The 10962-nt window shown below is 41.7% G+C and overlaps 1 non-coding gene across 1 annotated transcript; it reads right to left on the bottom strand.

Moving 5' to 3' along the window:
• Positions 1-5808: 5808 nt before the first annotated feature.
• On the bottom strand, positions 5809-5880 carry LOC124047044. The gene has a single exon (XR_006841094.1). It is a non-coding gene; the product is annotated as a small nucleolar RNA SNORD50 (small nucleolar RNA).
• Between the last annotated feature and the right edge of the window lie 5082 nt (positions 5881-10962).

Here is a 10962-nt window from a genome sequence, read left to right as displayed (position 1 = left end):
TTCTATTACTTTAACCCTATCTAAATCCTACCCCTGGTCAACAACCTGCGAGGACGGGGCACTATACCACCCAACACACCCTGTAACTCTTCTGAAGTTAAATCTCGTACCCCCAAATACTTCTCTGCTGCCACCACATCTATTTTCTGTGACCTACGTTCCATCTCTGCAGTACAGTTGATAACCATTGCTATGAACAATAAGAAACCAACTTTTAAAAACATATACACTACATTACTAAAAGTATGTGGACACCTGCTCGTTGAACATCTCGTTCCAAATCATGGGTTTTAATATGGAGGTGGTCCCCCCTTTGCTACAATAAAAGCCTAAACTCTTCTATGAAGGCTCCCGGTGATGACATCCCCAGGGGTCCGTGCTGATTGTACGGAGATTGTGGCAGCAGGTTAAATGGCGTCCCTTGAGAAGGCAAGAATAAGATATATGTCAGGAGAAGTCCAGGGTGGAATATGGAGGAGGAATAGAGGGAAAAAGAAAGGCAGAGAAGGTTTAAGAGAGATAGAGGGTGATCTTGAGTCGGTTAAAAATTGCAACCAAAAGGGGGATGGTCTGTTAAAGAAGAATGGTAGAATGTGTAAGCAGAATTAGCTGAAGAGGATAAATGGAAGTGAATGAGGTCGATGTATCAGAGGTGGTAGGTGTGGTGAAGTTCTGAGTCCAAGTCTTGCACCAAGGGTCAGGATAAAGATGAGTCTGTGACAGTAGCAGTGAAGCTTTTGGAAAAAGTGGACCTTTGCCTTTTGGCTGATCTATTTGTGGTTTCAGGGTTTGTGAAACAGAGTTGGGTGCTGTGGAATTGGTGAGGGTAACCAGAAGTGGTTTTGTGATAATTGTTTGTTTCTGCTGGTCAGAGGGAGAAGGCTTGTTAAACGAATGGGGGCAAGAAATGTGAATTGTTTTGCTCTCAAGAAAAGGGTGCCATTGAAAGGAGTGATTACTGGAGTAGCAGTAAATAAACGTTGAACAACTGAAGGGGAAGATCCCGGTGTTTGTGATGCTCGTTGTTTGGTGAGGGCAGCGTGAGTGGTGAAACAGAAATTATTGTCTGTTCTTTTGAGTTTTGATGTTGAGTCTTTGCCCAACAAAGTGATGTTAGGATATATAAGTTATTCGGTACGAGCAGTGTGTAGGAGGGAGATTCCTAGGTGTGAGAAGTGTGCAGAAGGGCATGAGACAAAGGAATGTGTAGCATTGGGGAAAGTAGTGGTATGGGTTAATTGTAGGGGTGCCCATGGAGCGAGAGAGACAGGTTGAGGTTTCCAGGGTTACAGTAGTGTAGATTTTGTCATATGCTGAGGCAGTCAAGAAAGTAGAGGAAGATGGGTCAAAGGGAGGGATCCTGAGAGGATTGGTGTGAGTATACCTGTACCAGTACAGAAGGATAAACCAACAAGTGATATATGTTTCAGTAAGATTGGATTTTTAGCATTTATAATAATGGTTATCAACTGTACTGCAGGGATGGAACATAAGTCACAGAAAATGGAGGTTGTGGTGGCAGCTGCAGAAAGGTATTTGGGCGTGTGAGACTTGACATCAGAAGAGTTACAGGATATGGTAAGTGGTGGTGTCCCATCCATCCAGGCTGTTTGCTTGAACAAATAAATACTCTACCATCTAACACAATACGAACACATTTTTTTAAATAATACAAAAATAACACCACCCTACTCCACTATTTGAATCTATTTTGTCCTACCCCAGGCCAAGTATAAGGGAGTTGTACTTTTCACTAGATGTTGAAACAGTTTTTTCTTTTCGCATTATGGGGTATTGTGTGTAGATTGATGAGGAAAAAAACAATTGAGTACATTTTAGAATAAGGCACTAACGTCACAAAATGTGGAAAAAGTCAAGGTGTCTTAATGCATCCCGAAAGCACTATGTCCTCTCTCAGACTATTGGTCTAGAGTAGGACTAGCTAGGGTTAAATAGTGGAAAGGGTGTTTTTTAGGGCTAATAGGTGGTAGGGTCATTTCCATTTTCACTTTACTCTTGTATCAAATAATATGTTGGTAGGCTGTGAATGGCCTCACACACCAGTACAGTAGGTGTAGGCACCTAAAAGTTCGATGCGATCTGCCAACCAAATCCCAAAGAAGAGCTCTTCAGAGAAATCTCCTGACAGTCCCGCCTCTCTCAGGTGACTCTTCAAATGGAAGTTCGGTTCTCCACGAGCAGAGATAGCACAAGGGTGTGGCCACAGGAAGAGGCAGTGCGTCGTCACCCCCCGGAAAACACAGGCCCTTTTTTGCCATACGGTATCACTGTCTTTCTTGTAGGACAAATTGATATAAATCAATCTATTGGAGAACATTGATGTAGAAGTTATTCACATTTACAGTCCATTATGAATGCAAATATGCACTTTCACTCTTTTCAAAAGAATTTGAAGAGCTTCATTCTTACACATGTGAGGAATAGCATTCCATATTCATTTGTATTGCTGGTTTATATTTTGGTGTAGTGATATTTTGGGGGATGAATAAATAATCAACCAACATCAAGGCGGTGGCCCGTTCCTGTAGGTTCATGCTCTACAACATCCGCAGAGTACGACCCTGCCTCACACAGGAAGCGGCGCAGGTCCTAATCCAGGCACTTGTCATCTCCCGTCTGGATTACTGCAACTCGCTGTTGGCTGGGCTCCCTGCCTGTGCCATTAAACCCCTTCAACTCATCCAGAACGCCGCAGCCCGTCTGGTGTTCAACCTTCCCAAGTTCTCTCACGTCACCCCGCTCCTCCGTTCTCTCCACTGGCTTCCAGTTGAAGCTCGCATCCGCTACAAGACCATGGTGCTTGCCTACGGAGCTGTGAGGGGAACGGCACCTCAGTACCTCCAGGCTCTGATCAGGCCCTACACCCAAACAAGGGCACTGCGTTCATCCACCTCTGGCCTGCTCGCCTCCCTACCACTGAGGAAGTACAGCTCCCGCTCAGCCCAGTCAAAACTGTTCGCTGCCCTGGCCCCCAATGGTGGAACAAACTCCCTCACGACGCCAGGACAGCGGAGTCAATCACCACCTTCCGGAGACACCTGAAACCCCACCTCTTTAAGGAATACCTAGGATAGGATAAGTAATCCCTCTCACCCCCCTTAAGTTTTAGATGCACTATTGTAAAGTGACTGTTCCACTGGATGTCATAGGGTGAAGGCACCAATTTGTAAGTCGCTCTGGATAAGAGCGTCTGCTAAATGACTTAAATGTAAATGTAAATGTAAATGTAATGCATTTGCAAGTTCTATTGAATGGTAGTTATGGAATAAATATGTGGTAGAGGGATGTGCTTTAGATTAATATTAAATAATAAAGTGACTCAATTTGAGTATTCTGTAAGTCCTTGAGAATAAAGCATCCACAATCTTTCTCAATTTCCTGTAAACAAAGCACATTCTGCTATGTGGCTCTTCATCTGTTCTGACAATGACAGACAGCTCCCCTCATACACCCCCCCATGAATGTAGAGGATCATCTGTACATATGAAAAGATTGGACAATTGTATTAATTACACCAGGGTGGACATTCCACATTACATCAAGGGGCTAGGGTTCATTTGGAATTCAGCCCAAGAGCAGAGGAACGATGAATCAAATATCACAGTTACAAAGTAAAGGGCTCAAGTTTAGCCATAGTTTGGTTAGCCATTCTATCTGTATAAGTAAGCATCAATATGGTTGCCTCACTTTTAAAAGGAGACTAGTAATATGGTAATTGTGCACAGGCTCTTCTGTGCCCAATTATGAGTCATGCATTTTGAAAAGGTCACACATTAAGACTAAAATCATGGAACAGTCTCATTTTAAAAATACATTTTGAAATGTATGCAGCAGTCTATGACCAATAGTGATTTAATAACTAGCAACCACATTTTAAATCATTGACACTGTCATTAATGTCATTAACCAACATCTTTACACCATCATAAAAATATACAGAATCCGTCTCCTAACTTGTTCCAACTTCCCTTTTCCATACACAAACCAGCTGACCCATTTTCCATGGGCCTCCTTTTTTTTCCATACACAAGACAACTGACCACATTACTCAGACTTCCTTGACCACTTCCCAATTACAATGGATATTAAATGCAGATTTTATTCCAACTACGGTTACATGAATAAAGTGTTTCATATCAACATTACCCATACAAACTGTTTCATAAGAGTACTATACTACAAATAAATTATTAATAGGAATGATTTATTAATAGGAATTCCCTAGGCTTCTGGTGACACTACTCGTAAAAGTTGTGAGGGTCTTCCTTGGTGGCGATGTCAAAGTCTACGGTGAAGATGAGATCGGCTCGGGTGAAGTTCAAATATACAGGCAGAGTGACCTGTGGGATTGAGAGATATACAAGTGTGTTACGTCATTAAAACAGTACAATTGTTATGGTATTTGGACAATATAGACTAGGAATAGCTCCCAAATTAATTGTATGTATTTGACTGACTTCCTATGAGCCATCTATTTATTGGATACATTCTAAGGGAATGTGAGGTTGGTATTATATGTGGAGAAAGTTGACATTTGTAATCTGGCAATAGCCTGGAGGGGATAAATCAAGTTTTTGTATTGAATTGAATCCAATGAAAGCATTGAGCTCAATCGCTTAACATTTGTACATTTGTGTACAGTGCAGTATTTATGTTGTTATGAGACGTACCATGTGCCTCTTCTCAGTAGTTCAAGTCATTCAGAGTTGAATGAATTGTGAGGTTGTTGGTGAATGGAAAAATGCGGAGTCAGGCGCAGGATCAGATATGAGTAATAATCCAAATTTACTCGTAATGTTCCAACAAGGAAAAACACAATCTTCCAGAGCAAAAAGAACGAACCCACATGACAAACAATAACGCACAAAACAGAGAGGGAAGTCAGAGGGTTAAGTAAGGAACATTAATTAATAGAATGGAAACCAGGTGTGTATGAATAAGACAAAACAAAATGAAAATGAAACATGGATCGGTGGTGACTAGAAGGTCGGTGACATTGACCACCGAACGTCGCCCGAACAAGGAGAGGGACCAACTTCGGCAGAAGTCGTGACATGAATAATATCCAAATGAGATGCGAACATTCGCAATATGCTAACCTGACGAATTAGGCAAACAGGGTGTCTATCAACTGTGAGAAATCATTAATGGAGTCATTTTAACATTTTAAGGTAACACCAAATCCACGAAGAATCTATCCCTTTAATATAGAAGTCAGATGAAGTACCTTGAGCTCCTTAGCACCCTCGCTGGCAGCTCCCTGGGAGATGGCCTGCAGCTGCTCGACGTGCTCGCTGAAGTCGGCCACCCACAGTCATGGAGGCAGGCACGGTGTAGTGGCACCAACTATGAAGCAGAATACCCGGAGGAGACATGGTACATGTTAGCATTGGGAATCCTTCTCGACACTCTATATAACCATATTGACTTGAAAAAGTCTATATGTTACCATATTAAATTTCACACATTGTGACTGTACAACCACATGGGGTATAACTGGAAAAGGTACATTTCCAGAAGAAAATGTGCTCTTGCTTCACCTATAAAAGCGTTTCATAGTAGTGGAAGAAGTGTAGGAGTTTGATGAGGGTTGATGAAGGTCCGCAGGTCGTTGGTTTGCTTCTTGCCCTCTCACACCTGCACCACATCAGTCAGATCTTGGCGCACCTCCTGAAGCATCTTCACCTCGCGCTCAAAGCAGCAGAACAGGGGATCTTGTGTGTGGCATTCATTTCACCTGTACAGTCCTTGAAAAGAAACCCACACCCTGAGTGTTTGTGAATTGCATTATCAGAAGTCAGATCCGTATAAGAGTTTCATTCACATGAAATCAGGTTCAGGATAGACTCATCATTTAATGCAAAGATCCTTAAGAGAAGGCAGTTTGAGTCCGTGTGCGCAAAAGTGTAGCCTAAAACTTAAATTAATAGCCCAGGCCTTTATTTGCTTAAATCACTGTACACAACAGGTGCTTATTACAGACAGGCTTCTATTTGAGACTGGTGTCCATTTCCTTAACACAGACAGCTTTTACTCATTTGCATAGTTAATTGTTCAATTTCCAGCATTTTAATACATTTTTGTCACGACCATCGTATGAAAAATTGGACCAAGGTGCAGCGTGAGTAGAGTTCCACATTTTATTGATAGTGAAATTTCCAAAAACAACAAAGATATAACGATCATGAAATACATGCTTTTGCACACAATGTATATAGACAATTTTTTTCTACTGTGTTATTGACTTGTTTATTGTTTACTCCATGTGTAACTCTGTGTTGTCTGTTCACATTGCTATGCTTTATCTTGGCCAGGTCGCAGTTGTAAATGAGAACTTGTTCTCAACTAGCCTACCTGGTTAAATAAAGGTGAAATAAATAAAATAAAATAAACGTAGCACACATCGGCACTCAAACAAACTAATATCCCACATCGCAGGTGGAAAAAGGACACATTATTAAGTATGATCCCCAATTAGAGGTAATGAATATCAGCTGCCTCTAATTGGGAACCATACCCACACAACAACATAGAAATATAATACCTAGAAATCCCCCTAGTGACAATTTCTTCATTTCCTGCGCTAATGTGTTATCTTACATACGATGTCGCGTTTCTTTTTCCTTTAGTATGCCTCTATTTCGTAAAAATAAAAAGTTGTGATTAAATCATTCAGAAATTACTCAAATTTTTTCAATGTAAAAAAACCGAACAAACCTAAAACTATTCACGGTAATCAATTAATCAACCCAGCATTTATTTGAAACAGGCATTTATTTGCTGAAATGTGTGCTGTTGCCTGGCTAGTTAGAGGGACAGGCGGCTATTTGAGACTGTGTTTACCTGAAGTGTTACGGTATGTACATACGTATGTGTGAAATATAAGTAATATAAAGAAATAGAAGTGGCAAAATACCATAAGAACACTCTTCCAACCTCAACCCATCAGATCCCACAGATGCTGCTCAAACCAGATGAGACATTACTGGGACGTTACATTGATATTCTCCCCGATACGCTTGAGGTGGTTGACCACCTGTGGGATGAGCGTCAGCCAATTGGTGGCAGTGGTGCGCAGGATGCGGGCGGGGCCTCGGTTGAGGTGGACACCTTGCGGTTGCGCTTCGTCTCCTTCTCGTAGGTCAGTTCATCCTCATCCTCCAACATCTGCATTTTCAGCATCTTACCCATCATGTCAGTGCCTGAGCAGCCCAACAAGGGGAACCGGAAAGGAGAAGGGAGAGGGGTTAGGGAGGAGACAAGCCCGTGGAAGGAGTAGGAGTGAGGGGAGAAGAAATTAACGGTGGACTTGACCAATGCCTTGCATTGTAAAAAAGACAAAGCCTTGCATTCTCATACACATGTTAATAAAGGGTGGTTGTGCTTCAAAATTAGCGGTTACAATAAGTCAAGAAGACATAACGAAAACAAGGACACGGACACAAAGTCAAGAGTAAACAGGAGGCCAATATAAAAAGTGAAAAGGGTTCCTGTGGGCTCTGAGAACATCATAGTAACTTAAAGTGATGAAGTGATGGAGGCATGAAGTCGTACATGAAAAAGGTTTCCAAGGCTCTGTGAGAGAAATCAATGTATTCAAATGGGAAAAGAGGGATGGATGCATCAATGGCTGGGAGTTGGAACCGGAAGCTAAGCAAGACACAAATTTGAAATGTAGCTGCTGGAGGGTGAGAACACCCCCATTCACATGGGTACAGCTACCACTGATAGGAGGAAAAGGAAAGAGACCTAGGGAGCAAAAATGAGCCACCAATGCCATTGCATCCAAGTGTCCTGTGTGGCTCAGTTGGTAGAGCATGGTGCTTGCCATGCCAGAGTTGTGGGTTCGATTCTCACGGGGTGACCAGTTTGAAAAAATATGAAAATATGTCTGCACTCACTACTGTAAGTCGCTCTGGATAAGAGTGTCTGCTAAATGGCGTAAATGTAAAATGTAACGGGAGCAATGTGAGAATATGTTCTGCATCAATGGTAGTCTTGTATAGGATTTAAAATTAAAATAAGATGTGTTAGAACATATGTAGAGCTATTAGAGAAATGGAGAAACTGGGAGATGAGCTCCTGTAGCTCTCCTTGCTGCTGACATAGGATCCCACAGACAAACCCGAACACGCTCCTTGAGTTCAGCTGCAGACGGGAACAACCAGCAGAAGCCAATAGCATACCCTGAGTGGTGAGCAGGACCTTCTCAGCGTTGCTAGGCAGGGCTAGCCAGGACGGGGTCTGGGTGTCCGGCAGCAGTCCGGAGTTCATGAACTCCTCACGTCTGGAAGAAAAGACACAGAACAGCAGAGTGTCAATGAGACAGTATGGAGGAAGTTAGAAAATCCCCTTCTGAAGGAGATTCCTAAATGTGTGCATTTCAGAAGTTGCACTTCTAAAAAATATAAAGGTTTCCTAATGAATTTTTTTGACATTTACATAAGTTTTGCTGAGAAGGATTGGTCACAATATATTGGAAACCATGTTTCATGTTTTTTTGCATGTACTGTTTCAAAAAATGCAGCTTTCAGTTGCCAATGAAATCAAACTAAACTAAATTAACACCACTACCTCCCAACCCCGGCCACTGACCGGATGCCATCGGGCATCTTGATGTCCTTGTGGCCGTCCACATTGAACTCTTATTCTAGGAGCACCATGCGACTAGAAATAAAATCTCCCAGATAATAATTGTTGTAATAATGCTGTTGTTTCAGAGAGCCCTAGAAAGAAAAGCATCATGGTTGCACCATTCCTACAGCAAAAACGGCTTGCTTCTAGCCCAACCAGGTCATAGGATCTGACCCATATTACCGGTACGAAATTTGTATCTTCCTATAGCGGAACGCCGGGACCACATTTTACATTCATAACATAAACCTTGTTGTGGGCCGTTCTAATACTACTCACGCATCGTTACCCAGTTGTCTACTTTGTTCAGTCATGTTACCTAATTGGCTAACTTTCTAACAACCTGGAAACATTACTGTCAGGATTTGGCCAGGGTTGTTCCGGTTTTTGGTCACTAGATGCCCCCATTGTGCCTTTTGACCTTTTGTTTTCCCTTGATCCCCATTATTATTTGCACAATTGCATTTTAAATGAATGCACAGAGATACCGTGATGAGATCCTGTGGCCCAGTGTCGTGCCATTCAACCATCGCCATCTCCTCATGTTTCAACATGATAATAATAATAATATATGCCATTTAGCTGACGCTTTTATCCAAAGCGACTTACAGTCATGTGTGCATACATTCTATGTATGGGTGGTCCCGGGGATCGAACCCACTACCCTCGCGTTACAAGCGCCATGCTCTACCAACTGAGCTACAGAAGGACCCAGAAGGACCCACGTTGCAAGCTACAGAAGGACCCATGTTGCAAGTATCTGTACACAATTCTTGGAAGCTGAAAATGTCCCAGTTCTTACATGGCCTGCATTCTCACCAGACATGTCACTGATTGAGCATGTTTGGGGTTGTTTTGGATCGACGTACACGACAGCATGTTCCAGTTCCCGCCAATATGCAGCAACTTTGCACAGCCATTGAAGAGGAGTGAGACAACATTCCACAATCAACAGCCTGATCAACTCTATGTGAAGGAGATGTGTTGCGCTACATGAGAATGTAAATAGTGGTCATACTAGATACCAACTGGTTTTCTGTATTTTTAAGGTGTCTGTGACCAACAGAAGCATATCTGTATTCCCCGTTATGTGAAATCAATAGATTAGGATCGTTATATGAACTGTAACTTAGTAAAATCTTAGAAATTGTTGCATATTGCATTTATATTTTTGTTCAGTGTAGTTTATAGGGCACAACATGTGCTTCAAAAGTAGCTCAAATTCAAATAGGCTGTATCTCAATAATTTATTTCAATATCTCAATAATTATATCAATAATTATTATTTCCTGGCGCTCCTACAAAGATAATGCATCCAAGAGGAAATTTCCTGTATTACCAAATCATGAGAGAGCAAACCACACACAAGTCAGAGTTATCATAAAGTCCATCTTTAATTATATGAGCTTCACCATAGCCCTGTGACTCTCAGATCAATTCAGTGTCCATAAATGAATTCTCTGAGAGTGCTTAACATATTGACAACTGAGATCCTTTATAGCAAAGACACACATAGCCAGACAGCATTGGCTATAAATTATCGTTCAGTTTGGTCTCTAAACTAGGTTCCTATCTCGTTCTTGGTACCACTTAGAACCAAAAACATTACCTCATCCAATGGCATATATCAAATGCACCCCCTCCTGGACAAGATCACAGAGAGATGTGACTGGCACACAGACATTTTGTGTCACAAAAGGTTAATGGGGAACCAGTTAGGTGGCTACCTAACTGGTTCCCCATTAACCTTTTATGACTAGGGGGCAGTATTTTCATTTTTGAAAGAAAAAAAAATTCCCGTAGTAAACGGGATATTTTGTCAGGATACGATGCTAGAATATGCATATAATTGACAGCTTAGGATAGAAAACACTCTACATTTTCCAAAACTGTAAAAATATTGTCTGTGTTGCAGGCGAAAGCCTGAGAAAAATCCAATCAGGAAGTGCCTCATGTTCTGAAAGCTATTGACCAGTGAATGGGCTATCAGCCAGATTACTCTTTCCCCGTATTCCCAAAGATGTCTACAGCATTGTGACGTAGTTTTACGCATTTATGTTAAAGAATACCCGTAAGTGGTCACCTGATGGCTCCCAGGGTGACTCTCTCTTTGGAATATTTTTCGCCGTTTTCGTGACTGCAATTTCCGGGCGATTTCTCAGCCAAACGTGAAGAACAAATGGAGCTATTTCGCCTACAAAAATAATATTTTTGGAAAAAAGGAACATTTGCTATCTAACTGGGAGTCTCGTGAGTGAAAACATCCGAAGCTCATCAAAGGTAAACGATTTAATTTGATTGCTTTTC

Source organism: Oncorhynchus gorbuscha, linkage group LG10, assembly GCF_021184085.1.
Source record: "Oncorhynchus gorbuscha isolate QuinsamMale2020 ecotype Even-year linkage group LG10, OgorEven_v1.0, whole genome shotgun sequence".
NCBI classification, from domain to species: Eukaryota; Metazoa; Chordata; class Actinopteri; order Salmoniformes; family Salmonidae; genus Oncorhynchus; species Oncorhynchus gorbuscha.
Note: the sequence above shows the minus strand (reverse complement) of the source record. Positions and strands in the feature narration are given on the sequence as shown.